Source organism: Pieris napi, chromosome 1 (assembly GCF_905475465.1).
Source record: "Pieris napi chromosome 1, ilPieNapi1.2, whole genome shotgun sequence".
Lineage (NCBI taxonomy): Eukaryota > Metazoa > Arthropoda > Insecta > Lepidoptera > Pieridae > Pieris > Pieris napi.
The window spans coordinates 2,533,645-2,555,572 of NC_062234.1; the positions used below are offsets into that span (position 1 = coordinate 2,533,645).

The 21,928-nt window shown below is 33.5% G+C and overlaps 1 protein-coding gene across 1 annotated transcript in view; it reads right to left on the reverse strand.

Moving 5' to 3' along the window:
- Nucleotides 1-1,101: 1,101 nt before the first annotated feature.
- LOC125062535 (protein doublesex-like) overlaps nt 1,102-21,928 on the reverse strand; it is a 146,685-nt gene continuing 125,858 nt past the window's right edge. Inside the window, exon 4 of the mRNA XM_047668938.1 lies at nt 1,102-6,051. The gene's annotated coding sequence lies outside the window, so the exon portion shown is untranslated. The remainder of the gene's footprint in view (nt 6,052-21,928) is intronic.

Here is a 21,928-nt window from a genome sequence, read left to right on the forward strand (position 1 = left end):
CCTTCTGAAGCTACGTGAACCTACTTAGAAATAAGATACATGCACATTTAATTGTCCTCTCTTTTAAATGTTGCAGTCAAACGTTTATGCTCAGGGAATGCTCATACAATATAGTACGTTGTAACTTGTAAAACTACTAATGGTGTCGATTTTATCTGTACTTAATCTGTAGTGTCTGTTCCGCAGATATCAATATATTTATGTAATACTTTACATTACAGCATATGCTTAAAATATGACTAAATGATAAGTTACGCAGTTATGTATTTATTGAGGGAAAATGTTTTTGTTGCTAACTAATAAATTTATACTTACCTTAGAACTGCTTATTATTTTGCTTTAAAGTGATTTTAAATTTAAAGTGATATTTAGATCTAATAAATAGGTAATTCATTACCTTCTTATTAATCAGTAACAGCTGTTGCCGGTGACTTCGTCTGCAAGGATAAGCTTAGCTGACAAATGGCATACCTAAAAATCGCTTCTGCGCAGGCAAGGACATTTGTTCAAGATGTTTGCCGGTATCTATACTAGTTCTATGCGCCTGCTCTACGCCCTTATTTATAAATTGGTAGTTACTGTAAGTTTACTAATAATTCAAACCTTACCATAACCATATCCTTACAATTTGAAATATATATAACTCTGTATTGATTTGATTTGGATTTTTTTTTTTGGCCACCCAAGCCAAGACTTGTTATCTATATACGACTATACGTGTATATTATATTTTAATGTCTAAGCCAGGAATTGGCCCGTTTATTCCTATATTTTCGTATAACGGTATAAAAAGTAGGAAAGGTTTCATACCAGCCTTTCGATTCTGTAACTCACTTTTCGCGCTCAAATCAGTCGTAAAGCAATCATTTTACGATTTGGCATTTTGATAAACAATAAACTACAAGCTCCCTCCTTATCAGAATGCCAAATGATAAAATGACTGATTTGAGCGCGAACGCCGCTGTGAAAACCGCTGTGTGAGTTCGAAAACTGAAAAGTGAGTTACAGAATCGCAAGGCAGATCCGATTATTATGATAATCTCACAGACATAAACACATGAAGGTACAGATATAATTTTTTTGCGAAATTAAAAGACTGGAAACGATCACCAAATTGTTTATTTCAGAATTATTACTATAAAAACATTGCTTAAGAAATTCAAAACCTAACGAAAACGCTCATTTACAATATAGTTATTTAAATCCGTTACTGTTCACAAGGTTTGCAAAAAGGGTTATCTTAATCTATTCCAAGAGAATACATAGGAAAATACATAATTAATATCATATTTATAGGTACCTGTAAAATATACCTAATACTTAATAATAATTTTAAGAATAGTAATTGGTATTTACAGATTAAGCTTACATATCACTCTAACAATGTAACATAGATAATAACAAGTGTCATTTTAAACCTTTACGTTATGAAATTTTAAAAATATCCGAAATTAGATTTTTCTGATATGGCAATTTTAAATAAATTAACGTTATGGCTTCGCCGATGGCAGATTTTTTTTGGATGAATTTTTTTCTACGACATTATCTGTTGTCAAAATACGAACCTGTGGTTATTATCTGCTTTAAATTTGTAATATGGCATACTTATTCTATATTTATTCTACATACATTGTAAATAGCTTTTTAAAACTAAATCAATCCCTTTAAATAATCACTTCGTCTTATATAAAATCCGTCTTTGAAAGGAGACGGATTTTAAAATAGTGTATTGAACCGATTTAGTTTACAAAAGAGGATTAGGACAGAATAATATATTTACATAGATTTTGGACTTGGAAGTTTCAAGCAACTAAAAACTTTGGCTTTAACAGCTACAATCTATACTAATCAACTAATTATGCGTACATAGCACAATAAAGAAATAATGAATATCACAAAATGTATGCGTTGACATTTATGGACGAAAGAATTGTATACAACTGTGAATGTGAATAAGACCATACACAATTATATTTAAAACCACCCTTCATCATAAACACACCTTTAACTTAAGTACTTATTCTCTGTGTAATTGTGTTTATATGAAAAGAGCCCGTAAGTTGAAATAATGTGATAGAATTCATTAGTTTTTATGATTAAGGGGGTATATTCGTATGTCTAGTCGATGGACACGTTTAAGGACAGTGTTTCCCAACGTGGGGCCCACGCCCCACAGGGGGCAATTTGATTGTTTGGGGGCTATTATATTTATGTATAGAATATTATATAAATTATTTAGAATCGGAGTTTCAGTTTTTCATCATATTATAAATATTCGAAAATTTTCTTGCTGTGTTTCGATAACAATCTCCTAGTAATTTCTTCTTACGGTTTGAGTTTCTTGAACATTTCAATTTAGTATCAAAGATTATGTATGTTCCATATTTTATAAGAATTTTAGAAAGCCTAATGTGGGGCATGACACAAATAAAGTTGGGAAACACTACGTTAGGACAATTTTAATTTATACCGAATACCTAAATTTTGTAAATAAAATCTAGATTAAATTTTCATATGTATAAGAACTGAATGCAAAAAACTTGTAGTTTCACAATTAAAGTGATAATATACAAAACTCTTACAAATATTAGGATTCCCACTTAACAATTAGACTATCAGTTCGTTGAAGGACGTCTAATACCCAAGTTCTTTATTATTACTACTCGTAATCAGTACGAGTCGTGTGAATATATCTACAGCGCATTTGTTCTACAGAAAAATCTACGACTCGTACCTCTACGACTAGTTTAGATATAGAAACCTGGGTTAGGCTGAAGTAGGTACGAATGTAATGATTTATAATCAAATTGTTATGCTTATTCTGATGTATACGAAAGTGCTGTCATATATTAATAATTTGAGAGTAGTGAACATAATATTACAACTGATTGTTTCATTATATATCTGGCATCGTCGAGAACAATTCATGAATCTTTATTCTTGGTATTCCTTAAATTTAGTAGTAAAAGATTTCACTACGATTATTGCCAAGTTTATTTATATGCATGTTTATTTTGGAACCTTAACGAGAACACTGATAATAAACTATTTGTTACTACTTGTCAAAGCAATATCAAATTTGTGTATGTACCTTTAATCTATTACAACGATTTACGATAGTTAAGCGATCTTGCTATTAACTGGTTTTTCTATGGGCTAAAGGGAATTATTAGGGAACTTAGGCGTAATAACCATAAGGATTCACATATTTTTGGTCGTAAATTACGACATAAGCGTCATGTCTTGATTGAGGTCCCTCGAACGCTTATAGAGGGAGAACAAATTGTAATTTTAATTTAAGATTAGACCGGGATTCGAACCCAATATCCTATGCACCATAGTGATGACAAAACTGCCTACTCCTTTTTAACAAAACCAAATCAAAGTTGTCAAATGACATTGTCAATTGTCAATGTTTGGTGTTTTAGAAAAAGTTGTTTAATATTCAGTTGAAAAAACAACGTTTTACATACCATTACATAAAATCAATCAATCAACCAGTTTCAAAACAAAATAATATTATTTCCAAGCTACGCAAAAAGAATGAAAACTGGCAATATTGCCCAGTAATTTGACAGCTTGTAGTAAGTCATAATACATCAGAATTAGCACGATCTTAATATCTAAGAAACAGGATTCATTTGATGAAAAACATTGGAAGAATATGATAAATATGTACAATCGTATGAAACAGTGATTCGTAATGAAAATATTGAATTTCCAACGATAAATTAATTTTAGTGCTCGTTAGTTTTGATTAGGTACACATTTATAAAATAATTTCAATCTTATAATTAAAACACAACCTAAAAATAAATTTACGATAACAAATTTTGAGATTCATGACACCTTATAGTATGACGACTGTAAATTATTTGGAAAAATATAGCCTGTTAGGAATAATGTATACGTTTTTTGTAATCGGTCCTGAAAATTTAGTCAATCACATAATCACAGCGTACCTAAACACAATTTGACAGGAGATGAAAAAGTACTTTAGTCAAAGGAGTGCAATTAGACTTTATTTCTTTATGAATAAGACGGTTTAAATATAGATGCCACCAATTACTCATACTAAAAATATAGTCTTACTACACTTTTTAACTAATTCACACAGCTGTCAAAATTACGGAGACAGCCGTTATTCTGTAAAACCAATACCAATATCTTTGACATTCCCTAACAAAAAAAAAAAAAATCTTCGGTCGAATCAATATATGTACTTATAATATATGTAACGCTGATGCAAATTTGATGATGACTTGGTACGAAGTACTGTGAATATAGTTTTAAAGGGGTTTTAAAATTGCTGTACAACTCGTTAATTAACCGATATAAATATGTATTAATATTATATACAAAATGTTGAGTTAATCAACATTTCGTGCTTCTTAGCAATCCTGGTTAGCAAATATATAATATAAAACCTTTTTCAAAATTCGCGCGCATTTTCGAGACCAAAGAGTAAAAGAGTTCTTAATTTGAATTCAACGCAACTATAAGGTGTTATGATTTGTTAGACACACTATAAAAATAATTTTTAACACTGGCCATGTGATATTTATTGACTAGCAACATTGTAAAATTTTGAAAACACTATTTGAGATCTTCCAAATGACGGAGTTCATGACGGAGTTCATGACGGAGAATTTTGATTACGGATGGAATAAATTGACGTGATACATGTTAATTAAAAATATATTTAACGCTAAGCCTTAACTATTTTTTGTATGGTCAGAGAACGGGCGAAATCAGAGTTACTTTTCTCATACATTGTTCATTGAAAAAAATAACTTCTGTATGGGGAAAATAACTTGTAAAAATGTGTGGTTACTAAATATACTTAAAGTATTTTAAAGGTCCATTTTAAGCCTCTATAACTTATCGACCATACAAAACAGACAATGTACACTCGCGTGATTAATTAACAATCAAATTAATTTTTCGTCAATTCTAAATTTTGATCACGATTGTACACCGTATAAGCAGTACATTTAAATCCAATTAAAATTAAATCACAGATAAATACCGCCTGAATTGAAAAATTTTGCTTAGAATAAGTTGAGAGTCACGCAGATGGGCTTCTTTAAGTTAATTTGTTTTTTCTTTGTAACTCAGTAAATACTTACTTACGTTTACGTTACGTCACGTAAATACTAAAGGTTTATTTTCAATTTTCACAACGATGCCTCTTATGTGTTATCTGTTATGAATAGTTAATTTTCTGTAGAGCTATTGCAGTTCTATAGTAGTCATAGATCATAGATCTGTATTAAGTAATCCCACGAAGGTTTTATTTATAAAGAAATTCTAATCTATTAAAGTAATATCAAGAAATTATAAGCTGTAATGTTCAAAAATTGCCATTATGGCTCATAATAGTTTGATTGCTATATCTTTAATGTGTATTGCTAATAAAATAAGTTAAGTACAAATTTAGCAAAACCTTTTTGTAGGCATGACATAAACAGCCCAAATTTCATAGGTTAATGGCTTAGCAATTCAAGTTCCAATCACAATAGTTTCAAGTAGGCCTCGCAATGTCCTGGGCGGCGCCCGGATCGCCCCGCCCGCCTGCGTCACCCTCAATCCTAGGGCGGCTCGGTTTTATTGTAATCGCCGTATTACAAGCATTCCAATGAAACCTTTTCAGTGAAATTCCAAATTCGAATTCGAAATATGGTATAGCTTTTGTGATGTTCGATGTGATGTTGAATTTCTTCACTGAATTTATAGAAAAACGTAAATGTTTTTGTTGTTATACCATTGACTTTCTTCGTCATATCAGTGAAGCAATCAATAAGTCTACTTATTTGAGCATAGTATAAAGCTACCTTCAATAGTTAACCAGTTTGCGTCAAGCAATTAAAATTAAATTAAAATAAGGTACATTTTGTGTCACTGACACATGTTATCTACAAGTTTATACAGATCTAACTCTATGGTATGGTACTGGGATGGCCCAGTCGCGAGTTGCAGTCGCATCACAGTCGCCGCTTAGTCACCGATGACCTCCGAGGCAGCAGAAGGCTCGGTAGGGTCTTGCACCACCTGAAATTAGAAAATAAACCAATAAATGACAAGATTTAAGCTATCAGACACAAAATAAAAGATCAAGAAGCAGCGCAAAAAGAGATGGGATGCTGATATAACCTGATTGCAGAAAAGGACCGCATACGAAATACAACCGTGATGGACAGAATGCTGAAGAACAAAGAAGTGCTCATGGCAAACGGAGTGAAGTTTGTTTTTTAATTTAAAAATAAACTTGTCCGATATAAACGCATTTTTAGCAATCTAGACGGTTAAACTAAATACTGAATATTTCGTATAATGAAGACCTGTTATCTTTAAATTGGAATAAATTTTTGTCGAAATTCTTAACCGCCAGTTACTACTAAAAACAAGTGTACGCCATATTGACACAACTCATTAATAAGTCCCAAAGTGTAATTAAAATACCCATCATAAACCACCAAGACGCAACGACTACAAGCTCGGCTATTATGAAATTTAAATGCATAAATCATCTTTTTTCGCATTAAATCGTGAAAATTAAAGTTTTACGATTATAAGATGTATGATTTAGAACCGCAAAGCTATTGGGATTATTCGAAAATCCCATAAAAAGTGACATCGGAAGAATTTACGAGCGCCTTTGTGTACAGACGTCGAGTGGGAAAGTTTTTAACGTCCACACTTTACGAGTTACCGCGAATTACTGGATATTCAATGAGACCTATTTCAAACGAACACATAACACGAACTAGATTTTTAATCAATATCGTTGCAATATTATGATAATTGTAAAATCTATCAAAACAATTTTTATTTTATTTATTTATTAAAGTTTACCACGTCATACATAGAACTAAATCTACGGCATATTTTACAAAATCTTTCATCTAAAACGTATGACAATTGAAGTAAACCTAAGTGTTACAAAAAAATAATAATAATATATATTATATGAGATAAAATATGCTTACAACAAAGTTACCAGAAATTTTTGGTAAAGCAGAAACAAAAAATTGTCAGCAAAACAGCCTATTAGGTTCGAGATAGGCACCCAACAATGCTTTCTCTAGCTCTGTGATAGCTCACTTTATAATATACGGCGTCAACTTTGCTTTGTTAAAATGAATTACACACTTGAATAACGAAATTTTGACTGACTACCTCTTCGGGAAAATAACCTTTATCTTTTTTTTAATAAATATAATAATAAGAGAGACTACCCCAGGGAGTAAATAATTCCAACATCCCCGCTGTCCACTACAATTTGGAAACTGCGAAGCCGGTTTTGCTCTTTCCTAAGCGGGCCATAGACGGACCGCATGTTGCAGTCAAAACCGACTGCAATATGCGGTTTGCTCAGGAATTGCTCGAGCGGTCCGTGTATTGCGAATATGAATTTAGTGTAATTTTTAATGGAAACTGCAGATCGCCGTGCGGCGCAGTAGGTATACCGCATATTGCAGTAGGTCTTGACTGCAACATGCGGTCCGTCTATGGCCCGCTTTACCCAGCCCCATTTTTCTGCCCAGGCGGATACTTCCCATCTCTCCTACCCGGGGTACAAAAATGAGACTTAAACAGTTTGTAATAACTTCATACTTCACAATGTTTAACAATCTAATTACAGAAACATAAGAATAATGGTTCCATGTGAGAGCCGATGTAATAACAATCTCTGTTTCCACAATTTCCATCGTATTAGTAATTATAGATGATGTTTCTCAAATAACTGCCAACTTTTGTTTAATAATATCTGCACAATGATTTACATTAGTTGGAATCGTTTTGAGTTGTATTGTAAACACGCGGGAATGTCACTAAATATCACAGTTATTATACCATAGACTACAAACCGTATTTCATGGACATTTGATAATAAATGTAATAATAACCAAAGACATAAAGTGGAATTGAATTTCGAATATACAGAGGCATTAACGTATTTTGGTACGACTCTGAGGTTCCAAAATATAATAAATACCGACACAGTGCACACATAAATACCATCAGCTACACTCTCAAATACATACGCACACACACCCATTTACATACTCAACGTACACGCATACTTTCTTATACGACTTTTGTTTGATTAGTTGTAACACTAATACTTTTACTTTAAAAATATTTTTAAACATGCATCGCGGTACATGGACCACGGAATAATTGTTATCTAGTTACCCACAACACAAGGGCTCCCCTAGTGTGGGGACTAGCGATATATGAATTTTGTCCAACCATATTTTTGTCATGAATAAAGTTTTTTTTTTGTATAAATTGTTACAAGAAAAATAGCTTCAAACGTTTTACTAAGCATACAGAATATGTTTTATTAATTCAGCTGAGAAAAGGGTTTCAATTGTTTAAATGAATTATGTGGTACTTCTAATTAAGTGGTAATAAATTTTGAAGACATTTCGGCGGGTAATATTTTGATAAATCAACAGTGTTTATGCTAACGCCTATTAGATATTCAACATAAAGTGGATATGGATATTAAACAAATCGAGGCTGATTTATTTTCTAACAATCTCCATCTCTTCAGGCAAGATGCGACAGCCATTGTTCCGTCACCAATAACAATTGCATAGTAGAAATATATTAAGTTTTTAAATTCCATTTGTATTTACTAATCTACTTTATTGTATTATTTTGTTTTTTATCAGTGTAATGTTTCCCTTGCGCATGTATTGTGTTTTGAAGTGAAACTTCTTTAGGTGCATGAGGGTAAAATTTTTACGGAACGTCACGAAGATGTGCAGCGTTTTTTGTCGAAGAAAAGGGAGAGAGCGATTGAGACCGATTGAGAGAGAGTGAGAAGGGTGAATTAACTTGTAGAAATTCTATTTTTAAATTAAAATTTCGTAAAGATATTTATCAAATATTAGTATTTTATATTTTATGCAAAATAATTTATTGAAATCTTAAATGATGAATTGCAATTTAAAATGCCACGTGTATTTATTATAGAAGAAATAAATTTAAAAAATTAAATTTCTAATTTGTATCAATTTTCGACACTTTAAATATTTTAATGTCAATTAAATTCATTAAATTCCTAACATATCTTCCTTTTCCCCTCCATTTAAGTCTCGGAAATCTAATGTTTTAGATTTGTATAAATATGAACAAGACTTACAAATTAAGTTTGCCAAAGAAGTTTCACTTCTGACATGTGTAATTTGTACGCACGCACTTTTTTTTATCATTGTAATGTTTCCCTTGCATGTATTGTGTTTTTTGTATGTCGTGTGCTATCTGTAAGTGTTTTATTAGTGTGCATTTATAAAAGAAATAAATATATACTATCCTAGACTATACAAATGAATACTTCGGCTATAATTAAGTAAAACTCTGTTTGAAGTGTTTCCAGTCTCCATAATTGATGACTTTAACCACCTTAAGGTCGTTTAAAATTGGAGAAAGAGTGTCAAGAGGCAGAGCGCCCCACATCATCATGAATATTGTTTAAAGCTTGCTGAATAAATAATGTTACCTTGACTTTCTATTAATACATCGTTCATATATTCAAAATTGTTTATTTTATTTATTTATAGCCTTATATCAGAAATACAAAATATATACATTATAACTATTGTTTTTCTTATTGTACGATTCTGTGTGCCTACGGGCAAAGGCCTCCCTCATTGTCCTCCATTTTTCTTTTTTGTATACCAATCTCGTCCAGGTCTTAGTCTTTCCAGCCATTTCAATGATTTCATCGGCCCACCTTTTAAATTGCCTACCTCTGTTTCTTTTATGGGCTCTTGGTTGCCATAGTGTTAAAATTTTGCTCCATTAATCTGCTACTCTTATGGTGTTTATTTAATACCATACAGTAAATAAAATTATAGTCAAAGGCCTCACTCATCCCTAAGTCTTAGGTTCGATCCCCGGCTGTGCACCAATTACTGTGTGCGCATTTAACACTTACTCGTATTGTGACGGAAAACATGAGGAAATGAACTCTAACACTGTGTATATATACATACCCAGCTCTTCCGTAACTTCTGCAGCCATTTGTTATTGCTTCAATCCATGAAGATATATCAACATTGGATTTGTACAGTAAAAAAAATATTTTAAAAATTATTTGTAAGATTATTTCTTGTAATGTTTGCTTTTAAAACTAATTGACATATTAACTGTTCTATTCACGCAGTGTAGTTAGTTATAAGCCGTTTGAGGAAATAAACTAAATGTTACTGACCCAAGTTACATTTACACATTGACTTCGATAAAACAGGTGCATATTTAAGCATGATATGTGCTAAGTATCTATCGATAATATATTCAAATGACTGGAATACTTGTATCGTTGTATTATTTATAATGACAGCTGCAAGAGTTACTCAAACTTAGTAATGACTATGAACATATGCAACAGATCAAGCTTCGCAAGTGGAAATCGGTAGGCCATACACTCGAAGATTCCATCTAGTCCAGATTGGACTCCCTCTGCCCCATCTAGGGGTTTAGTCTAGTTAGAAACGTATTGCGCTTAACCACTAAGCGAATGCTTTTCTGATTTATATATTAAAAAACCCATTGGTGATAGTAATTGTTCCTTATTATTAAGCAAGTAAGTGATCAGCCTTCTGTCTGAACAAGGCAATGGGTCTTGTGTTAGCACGGTAGGAGCAAGTATTTAATGCTGATAGAAATTAATGCATAGTCGTGAAGCCGCTAGTCCAGTTTATTAGTAGAACTTGGCACCCAAGATCCACGAAGTTGAGAATGTAGTTCCGTATATTAATATCCAATACGTTTCTGGCATCAAGAGTTTGACTTAGGGCTCGTGTTTGAATATTGCCCTAAGACCTGCCAGTTAGGGCTCACCAACATATAAATATAGTCCGGACCTACTTTTCATTTGAAGCCTACTAGACTACGCTCATGGGCGGATCGTGAATTTGTGGGCCTTTGGACCAGGAAGTCCCCCGTAATAGACACACGAAAAAATACACCGACAGAATTCCACGTTCCGTTCGATAAACGCAATTTTACGCGATTGCAACCTTATGATTGAATATTGTTAAATTGTATATTTTTTTTATTTAAAATATCGCCAATTGTTTTCAGTGGGGACTGGAGGGCCCTTTGTATCCACTGGGCTCTGAGCTGCAGCCCAAAAATGATAATGATAATGAAAAATAATAATGAAGTGCAAGATAACCTTAAATATGCAAAAGATAGCGCCGAAATATTGTTATTCGATACATTATTAAAGGCATGTCAAGTTAATGAGGCGGAAGAAGTCGTTTTGTATTAACGAACATGCTTTTAAGCGTCGCTGATGATCAGATATCCAGGTCGCCTTTCAGAATCCTTAATCATGTTAAAATACAGCAGGAAACATATCACTGTATAACTAAACTCCCCGTGTAATAATGAATAAAAAGTCTTGAGAGAGTAAACTAGAGTGAAGACTTTTTATTCATAATATAATTTTACTTTCGTTCTGGATGACGAGACATGAAATGCAATGGTATCCTTCTAGCAAGCTGTGCTATGAGGCGTATTCGTTGACAACACCAGCGTCATTCAATTCATTAAATGCAATAGTGCTTGGAACATGTGCACCGAATGGCGGACGACAGAACCCCAAGGTCCTTACTGTACTCACAACCTGGTGGCAAGAGAAAGTATGGAGTCGTCATGGACCTCAAAACAATAGGTGTTCTTAGTGGAACTCAAGAAGTACAAGAGAGATTGTGATGGCGAAATATACTTTCGGAGGGACCAGCCATTGATGATGATGATGAGCATATAAAAAACTGAAGCATCCGGCAAGTATAAACGTTCCCAGAGCAGGACTACATCTAATTTATTATTAATTATAGAAATCTAAGTAATCAGTTGTTAATTACAGCGGAACGTCATAAAAGATAATTGATAAATTTGATCTTCGCCGATGAAGCGCAAAAAATCAAATGGCCAAGGCAAAGCGACGCGGGCGCATGTCATTCTTGGAATAAACAAGATCCGTGGAAGCTTCGTTAAACACACGAAATTTACGACGCGACTCACTGCTTCAAGATAGCAAAAATAAAATACAGCCTTTTTCGGACGCTACTGTAACTTAAGGTTGTATTATGATAATGCAGGCGTATTTTTGGCGTTTTTTATTCATAGACAAAGTCAAATCATTTACTGGCCTATTTAAAAGGCAAAGTTAAAGTTATAAAAAATGACTTGTTGGCCCTTCCAAAAGGTAGTTTTATATGTATGTATATTTATTTGGCAATAAAAGAGAATAAAAAAAACTACTATACTAATTTTATAAAAATCATACTTATAAAAATCAATGCAGCAGATTTATATTTACCAAAATTGTCATGTATTTTTTAAAATATATCTTGCAACATATTACATATAGTACATATAATGATATATGATGTGTTGAACTAAAATAAATAAATAAAATATATTCTAGACATCAAGTTTTGTAGATTTTTACAGTTACTACAGTGATAAAGTCAAAGTCAAGTCCAAATCATTTCTTTCAATTAGGCATATTAAAAAGCCACTTTAGAAAGTCAAAAATACAAGTTAAAAATATTTAAAAAAAGACTAGTTGCCCCTTCCAAAAGGTATCTACTACTTTCATATGAAGAATGGGCAAGAAACTCCATAGTTACTCTTTTGAAAAACTTTTTACAATATTTTGAAAACATTGATTTGATAATTATATGTGAATACCGTGTACCTACATAAAAAAACAAAATAGTATACTAAAATAAAATACGTATAGGCGCATGGTGCTATTAAAAACAATGATGCAGAAAAATAAATTATTATGTAGATACATGGTGCTCACAAATATTGCAACTATATATTTTACATTATTCAAAAAAAAAAATAATTAACATAAAGTCAAACATTGATTTAGGAACCTTCAGTGAAATACGTAAAGTACAGTATGCGTCTGAAACTAAAAATATCGAATACTCTTAGTAAACTATGGATTTTCGTGTTTGAAATAAATTGTTTTAGTATTTAGAAAAGAAAGAAAATTAAAAAATAGAATTGTTTTATCTAGTTCAGTGATTCAGTAATTCCCAACCTTTTTTGCGCCTTAAAACCTAAAAGTCAGTGTCATAAACCCTCCCCTATTCAACATACATACTTTTTATTCAAATTGTTCACTGAAGAAACTTAAATGATAGGCTTTAGGAAAAATTACTAGGAAATTGTCAATTAAAAGTAAGTTTTCAAAACCTTTAATGAAAATGTAAAATTCAAATTCCAAATAAATTTTTGAATAGCCCCTTAACAATAGAATTGTCCCCATGTGGGGCGTGGGGCCCACGGAAACACTGGTCTTTCCCAACTAGTCATATATAGTGTATAAGACTTTAGGAATATAAGGAACAAATAGAGATATATTCCTATTTCCTAATTGTAATGAAACTTCTGACAGTTTTGAAGACACTAAAATTATGCCAAAACTCATATAAATTATGAGTTTGAATAAGGTTTAAAGTTTAATCAACCGTTGTTATATCTCATTTTAATCATGGAGCGTGGAGTTATGTGAAGTCTCGTAAAATGGGGTCGTAAACGCCGCATCCACTTACTTTTATTACTTACTACTTCCATGTGAATGTTTCGTCGGAAATCAGCAATATACGGGGAAATATGTTAAAATAGAAACGAAGTGCACATTAATATGTACCTAAGTAATGGAACGGTTGAAAAATTAAAAATAAAGCGGTAAAATTATAATTGCAGTGTTGGCCTAGTGACTTCAACGTGCGACTCTCATCCCTGACGTCGTAGGTACGAACCCCGGCTGTGCACCAATGGACTTTCTTTCTATGTGCATTTAACATTCGCTCGAACGGTGAAGGAAAAGATCGTAAGGCAACCGGATTGCCTTAGACCCAAAAAGTGGAAGATGCTACGCAAGTTCTCTCGTGAGTTTTTAACAAAATATGTGAATAAAAAAGGTACCACAAGCGTCGGTGAGATTAAGAAATGTATAATAAAAAACCATTGTCTTGGCCTCAGATTTCTGTTTCTGTCGAGATCATTTGTTTTTCTTAATAAGCCGAATTCAGTGCCTGGCACACGACGTCAACTTTTTGTGTCTAAGGTTTCCACTATGTTATCCTTCACCGTTCGAGCGAATGTTAAATGCATAGAGAGTCCATTGGTGCACAGCCGAGGTCCCATCCTACGACCTCAGGATTAGAGTCGCGATACTTCTTATAAAAAAAGTGTGTGTGTGTCAGCTACGACGCACGATTGGAGTTTACTCCTTACGAACGATAAAATGGCGATAATGTTCTGTGGCTGTCGACCATATTTTAATACTTAAGGTGGTAAGAATATGTTTTTATAATATAAATGTTTGTAGTAGTAATAAAATGTACCTACATCATCTATGCCGAAATAGGATTTTCTTTCTGTGACCAAAGTTACCTTTATGGTAAGAGAAGAATAAGAATGAACAATCTTTTTAGTTTTAATTTCACTGACCATTACTATTGACAAAACTCTATGGCACGCTAGACAATCTACTTTTATTTTTTACACCTGTCAACACTGACAATGTTGTAACGTGGCTGTCAAAACGTGAATTCAAAATAGAAAAGTCTGTGTAATGTATTCCATCTTATTCTTTTACGCGTTCAATCCATTTGTCTCTTTCTACATAACGCCTCAACTTTTCGTGTTACACATAACGCCTCCACTTTTCGTGTTACACTTGATTTTACTCCTCATAAAATTTCCGTACCGGGTCTTATAACTCAAATCGTTTCTTAAGGAGTGAACTCCAAAAAACTTAAAACCATAACATTTACGGTACCATTACATCTTCAATAACATTTTATAAGCAACACAATATGTGCTAAGTTCAAAAGCAATTTGTGCCGGTCAGCTGGTAAGCTCTTAACAGCGCTTTCAAGAACTTTACTAGCAATTACATTTTTATTGATACAGCCATTACGGCTACTGTATCGTCGGTTAAACGATGCTACTAGTTATATAACTTCTGTTTCAGCTTTGACAGCCAGTCAGAAAATACTCGTATTAAACTATGGATGTTTGGGTTCGAAAATTGTTTTACAATTTAAAAAACATTGGGTACACAATTTTTTTTACTATTTATAGGCTGTAAGAGCAATGTTGGCCTAGCGACTCCAGCGTGCGACTCTCATCCCTGAGGTCGTAGGTTCGATCCCCGGCTATGCACCGATGGACTTTCTTTTTATCGCATCTAACTTTCGCTCGAACGCTGACGAAAAACATCGTGAGGAAACCGGCTCGCCTTGCCTGCCTACTTGCCTATTAGATTGATAAGTGACCTTAGAACAGATACAGAAATCTGAGGCCCAGCCCTAAAAAGGTTGTAGTACCTCTGATTTATTTATTTAATTTAACTTTGCATGGCCTATGTCGCTTAAAACGTGGATTTATATTGGTAAAACAATTTTTAAAATCAGTTGGATATGGGGTATCCTGTAAAACTCTGCCTCTATAATATAAGATTAAATTAAAACTGTATAAAGTTGTTTTACACGTGGTAAAAAACTTTGTAGCGAGACTAATGGAGAAAAAAATCTCTTAGATATTGAATTATTCACTGCCTAAGCGTGTTTTCTTTGTTCTGGAATAATTAAATTGAATAAATGGTTGTATAAATATCAACATTTACATAATTAGTTTCAGTTAGGTTAGGTGTTTATTAACATTGAAAGCAAAGTGATTTATAAACACGTAATTCTCATTACTATAATTATCGCCTATATTACACACACTGGTGAAAGAATGTTTAAAAGTTTACGCAAACATAAATAGTCCTGCTTATATAAAGGTTGTGAAGTGCTCAGAGTACTTCAAGCGTTGAAGCACAATTTACGACAAAGATTCGTCATACTTTGAACCCAAAATTTTAATCTTTCGACACGTGTGTCCAAAGAAATACCAATTATAAAATGAAAGAGTTCGTTGTATTGGTTTATTACCATAGTGAATAGTTGACAAACGACAGCGGAAGCACTTACAATATTGTTAAAAAAAGTAACGATTTATGATGAATAACACTTTGTATTTGAAGCGACACAAATACAACTGTAACTAAAAAACTTAAGTAAAGGATAACAAATAAATTACGATAATTAACTAGCGATACCAAAAACTATTTACGAGGGTGCTCCGATAAGTAGTTAGCCTACAAATTGTTTTCTTAGAAAAGTGGCGATTTGTTTCTCAACATCTCCTTTGAGTTCATTACACTTGACCCAGCGATCTTCAAACTTCTTTAGTGTAGTTAATATAAAGTAGGCCTAACGCGGTCAAAACAAAGCTACGTGTCCGATTCGGCTGAAATTTCTACAGTAGGAGAAAGTTCTAAGCGATAAAAAATGCCTTCGTAAAATTTGTTGTTTGTGGTGTAGCCCTTTAGGCACCAAGGTCAAACCCCTTGGTGTTTTCTGTACTTAGAACTTTACCGTACTTTCAGTTTATTTATATATATTAAGCAATCATAAGAAGAATTAAAAAAAATCAGTGGCGCTATAACCTCTTTAGGTCTTGGCCTCAGATTTCTGAATCTGTTTCATGAACATTTTTAAAACTAATAGGCAAGTAGGTGATCAGCCCTGACACACGCCGTCGAATTTTTGGGTCTAAGACATGTCGGTTCCCACACGATGTTTTCCTTCACCGTTCGAGCAAATGTTAAATGCGCACATAGAAAGAAAGTCCATTGGTGCACAGCCGGGGATCGAACCTACGTACGGTATGAGAGTAGCACGCTGAAGCCACTAGGTCAACTCTGCTTAATAAAAAGAAAATAAATAATAATATATTAAGTGATCAAAATTCGCCACAGTTATCAGACCTCACGATTTTACAACTGAACTATCAAGAACATAAAACTTGCTGCTTGTAGCTGAACCTCGGACCTGCCTCTCTCTCTTAGTAATATTAATTGCCAATCTCAATGCGGAGCGCTCCCCCCGTACCGTAAGCGCACGGATGATCACGCGTCTTCGGCCAATCGTCTAGCGTGAAATAAATCCACTAAGAATCCGTTGCAGTAGAGTGATTCTTGTTGATGCTTTAATATTTCGTCTATTACGGTTGGCCGAAGATATAATCGACTAATTGTTACGTAGGTGCCGATCAACAATCAAGACAATACTGGCTGATATTTTTGGGCCTGGACCTCAGATTTCTGTATCTGTTACATGTTTGTCAATATAATAGGCAAGTGAGACTTTTTAGGTGCAAGGCAAGCCAGTTTCCTCACGATGTTTTCCTTCACTGTTCTAGCGAAAGATGCGCACATAGAAAGAAAGTCCATTGGTGCACAGCCATCGAACCTACGACCTCAGAGAGAAGAGTCGCACGCTGGAGCCACTAGGCACTAACACTGCTCAGACCGCCAGATGAGACTAAACTATTTTTAGATACAATTTAAACTATTTGATAATAGATATTTACAATTTGATAAATTATCAGTAAATTACACGTCGAGTTAGTAACTTCAGTTAAAGATGATTACAAAATCCCTCTACTCCAGAAGAACTTTTTTTACATAATAGGAGACAAACGTGCAGGAGGCTCATCTGATGTTAAGTGATACCGCTGCCCATGGACACTTACATTGCCAGAAGACTCGCAAGTGCGTTGAGATTTAAGAATTGATATGCTCTTTTCTTGAAGGACCCTAAGTCGACTTGGTTCGGAAATACTTCAGTGGGCAGCTGGTTCCACATAGCAACAACTGCCTTAAAAAATGCTCAGTTGCGGAACGACGGACGGATTATCTCAGCCAAAACACGTAATAATTACTACCAACGTCATATACAGGGTAGCCAAAAAGTCGTGGATCAATTGCAAATAGGGGATAGATGAGGTCATCAGCTGCAAAAAATTGTTCTACGGGAGGTCTCTAAGCTCAACCCCTGCAGAGAAATAAATTATTTTGCGTTTTATAAGAAAATTGACCTTTTTTTACTAATTCTTATTAAAATTCGAAAAAAATTACATCCTGTATCTTTTTCATAATAACCACTATATTGGTACTGATGAGTTCTTGCGTTAGACATACTATTTATAGTAGTTTATTGAGTGTATTGAAGATAATATTAAGTTATACGATATACATTTTTTTCAAATCAAAACTTTTTGTTTACTTCGGACCCCACTGTGAAAATAAATTACTTTACTGAAAAGTGACCCTGTATTACAAGTTTTGGCGCATTTCATAGGGATTCTGAAAAGGTATTACACATGGCCATGAGTCGCTCTAATATCTTTCTAGGTCGAAAAAACAACAACGACTTGACTTTCTGGCCACCTGTATAATGTAAAAAAACAACCATACCTATAATATGCAGACGCATTGTGACATGATTATTATGACTTCAGAGCTAGGGGCCTTGCCCAGCTTTCATAAGCTCTTATTGCGAGCCTTTTGACAACCTACAACTGAGATGCATCGCTTATTCATACCATGACATCGAACAAAAAACCTCAATGGTAATCAGATTTCGTTCATTCAATTTGTATGAAAGTTCGTACCATGACATAGTGAACCAAGTTTTGACCGATTCGCCTTCAAAGAAGAAAGAGATAAATTGAAAGCTTATGATGGGCCCTCAGTTCCTTCATTGCATTTAATTAAATATAATAATAATTATTTATCCATCAAAATGCACACTTATGTACGACAAAATCGAAACTATTCTAAATCACAAGATAAACTGGCAGTAAACTGACATTGCTTTAATCACCAAGTTTTTAAGTTTCAAGTTAGTCAAAGCCAATTAAAAAGAGCTTGTTGATAAAGTTGTAACTTATAATTTTTATGAGCGACAAACAAAAAGGCGTTTAATATGTTCTGAAAGGTTGTCGCGCTTTGGGTGGCAAAACTCGTTCGTGGGAATTATACTTGATATTTTATTTCTTGACTTTATAATCACTTTATATTAAACTAGTGTATGTAATGTAGGTATGTATGAGTACTATGAGACATATGTCACACATATAAACTTGTATATTACATACCTACGCAAGGAAATCGGCGACTTGAGCGAAAATAAGATGCGAATCGAATTAAAAATACAGATAGAGTAATTAATGATGATGATTTTTTTTTTACAAAATACTTTGAAAATCTGTTGATGTTTCTTGAAGTTTACTGAAGCAATGAACAAATTATTACATTTAATTCACAGATTAGTAAAAAAGTTTTTTCTTTTACCCTACCAAAAACAATAGAAACTAGATGTTCGCGAATTTTGACAAGAACAATTTTTCTGAATATGAATTATCCTTGTCAGCAACTTAGCTTAGCTAGGTCTACCACCGTCATAGGATCACGTCTCTGAATCTCAGTAAGAGTAAGACAGAGTCGTGGCTTAACAACTATGTGACTCCCATATGGGCAAATCCATAGTCTCAACTGGAATGTCTCACTCAATGATCACCGCGCGTTCAACAAATCAAAACGTAAATTTTTTTATAAATTGCCTCTGCACAAAAACATAATTAAACAATACAATCTAGCCTAACTTATGACTAATAATTTAAGTTTTACCTAATTTACTAAAAAGGATATATAACATAAGGAAGTATCAATAAAGCTAATGTAACTTAAAATCGATAAAAAATTGATTTTAAGTTTAAATTTAAATCGTGGTGTGATTTGTATTTTTTATATTATGATAAAAAGCACCTACTTACTAACTTTAAATACTGTAACTTTCATAGATTAAGCTATGTAATAAATAACCATAGAACTCATTAGACACGCACGCGTGCAGCAATTTTTTTGCATATCAATCAAACAAATGTGTATGATTAAAAATTAAGCGCGCAACTCGAAGTCGGCAGTGCCAGTTCGAGTATTTTTTTAAATTGATTTCTTTAACTCTGAGTATTTTACTGAAGTGTAAAATTAGCTATTAAGTACTTAGGTTTTTATTCCGGAGATGTAGCATAGCAAAATGTTTCTTATGTTGGTATATAACTACTGAAAAGGTAGGCTAAGTAAAAAAACATATTACGCGCGGGCAGTTTGTATTAAATATTATACATATTTCAATTTGCCTGCTAACTTTTCATTTTCTACTTGTATTGGTGAGTGAGTGAAGTTGGCTACAATAGATGCTGTTTTACGGTACTGCCCTGCGATTCTGTAACTCACTTCACGAACTCACACAGCGGTTTTCGCATCGGCGGTCTCTCTCAATCGTCAAGAATCGCAGGGCTGGTTTTGGACATCAATTTAATCTCACTCAACGGCCGTTTTGACAAAGCATGACAAATCTTATTGAAAACACACCGGTCTGAGCATGACATTTATGATGATACAATTAAACGAATAAAATTATTGTAAATTTTAAATTTTATTAGTCGGGACCTTTGCTCGTTGAAATTAAGTGTCATTTTACGACTGTCACAAAGGACCGCATGTGACGAAAGCTAATGGTGCCAACTTAATTCGGTGAGCAGGTTTTGTGTCCATATTTTATGAACATAGACTGGAGTCTATGCTTTTCACTATTGACGTGACGGTCCACAATGACGTGAATGATGGGATGGTCCGCAATGTCGAGGGTATTTAACTCCTTGACATCACGGGCCTACAGCAGACTGAAAAGAACTAAACCATTTGATCTAGTGAATTAGTATTAGCGTGTCTTCCATTTACTAGAGACTGTAAGTAGTATTTTTGTCTTATGTAAAAAATCCTTATTACTAAATAAGGCTAGACTTAAATTACTTATTAGTTCTAAGTTATGCTAGATCGTAACTTTCCAGGATGTCTTAGTAAAGACGCATGTATTTAAAAAAAGTTTTGTGTCAAGTTAGTAGTACAGTACTTACATTTGTTACATTAACAATTATGTACTACTTAAATATCGCGAGTGTTTGATTACTTGGGAGATATAAACACGTTTTTTATTCCCCACACCAAAACAGAGGACTGTGTTTGGCCTATGCTTTATTGCCCCTTCATCTATATATATAAAAATGAAACCCGTTTTCCGTTGTCACGACATAACATGAAAACGGCTTGACCGATTTGTCTGATTTTTTTTATAATATACCTTGAAGTACGAGGATGGTTCTTACGGAGAAAAATTAAAAAAAATTGAGTGGAAAAAGTCTAAACACAACACTTTTCTATATTCCCATACAAAATATGCGTAATAATACTTAAAAGTCAATTTGAACTTTAATACCATAGCATAAAGTTCAAGTGTTAGTGGAGGGGTTCCGGGAAGGTAAATTTTTATTTTTGGACATAATGTATTTGTTGTCTTATTAATTTTTTTTTTTTTATCTTACTAGCTAGACCGGTGTCCCGAAGAGCAGAATAAATATTTTAAACAAATAAAGTATCGACTGTTAGGCGGTACGATGTTGGCCAGGCCAGCTAGTTTATAATAAAACACACTGAATTATGCTAATTTCATTTAAGATTTCGATTCTACAGAGGCCTTCCTACGTATCTTGGCATGACTCGGAGGTGCCGAAAACTAACACAGACAGAGCGCTTATAACAACTCTCAGCCACACTCTCAAATTCAGTGTATTATACGCACACACCCACATTTACACACTCTTACATTCATACTTAAGGTCTTATACGAATTATGTTTAATTAGAAGTAACCTTAGACTACTTTTAAGTAAAAATTTTTTTTTAAACATGCACCATGTACCACGGAATAATTATAATATAACCCACAACACAAGGGCTCCCTAGGCGACTAGATCAATATTATTATTATTATGTGACTGTTTGCTTTTCCTCAGGATGGATTCATCCTCTCATGATCCTCTGTTGCACATGGGCCAAAGCCAAGTGAACACAGTTTTTTTATGGGTTACTTATTTTGTAGAAATTTGCGGGTTGTTATTGTTATATTTAACAGTCAAAA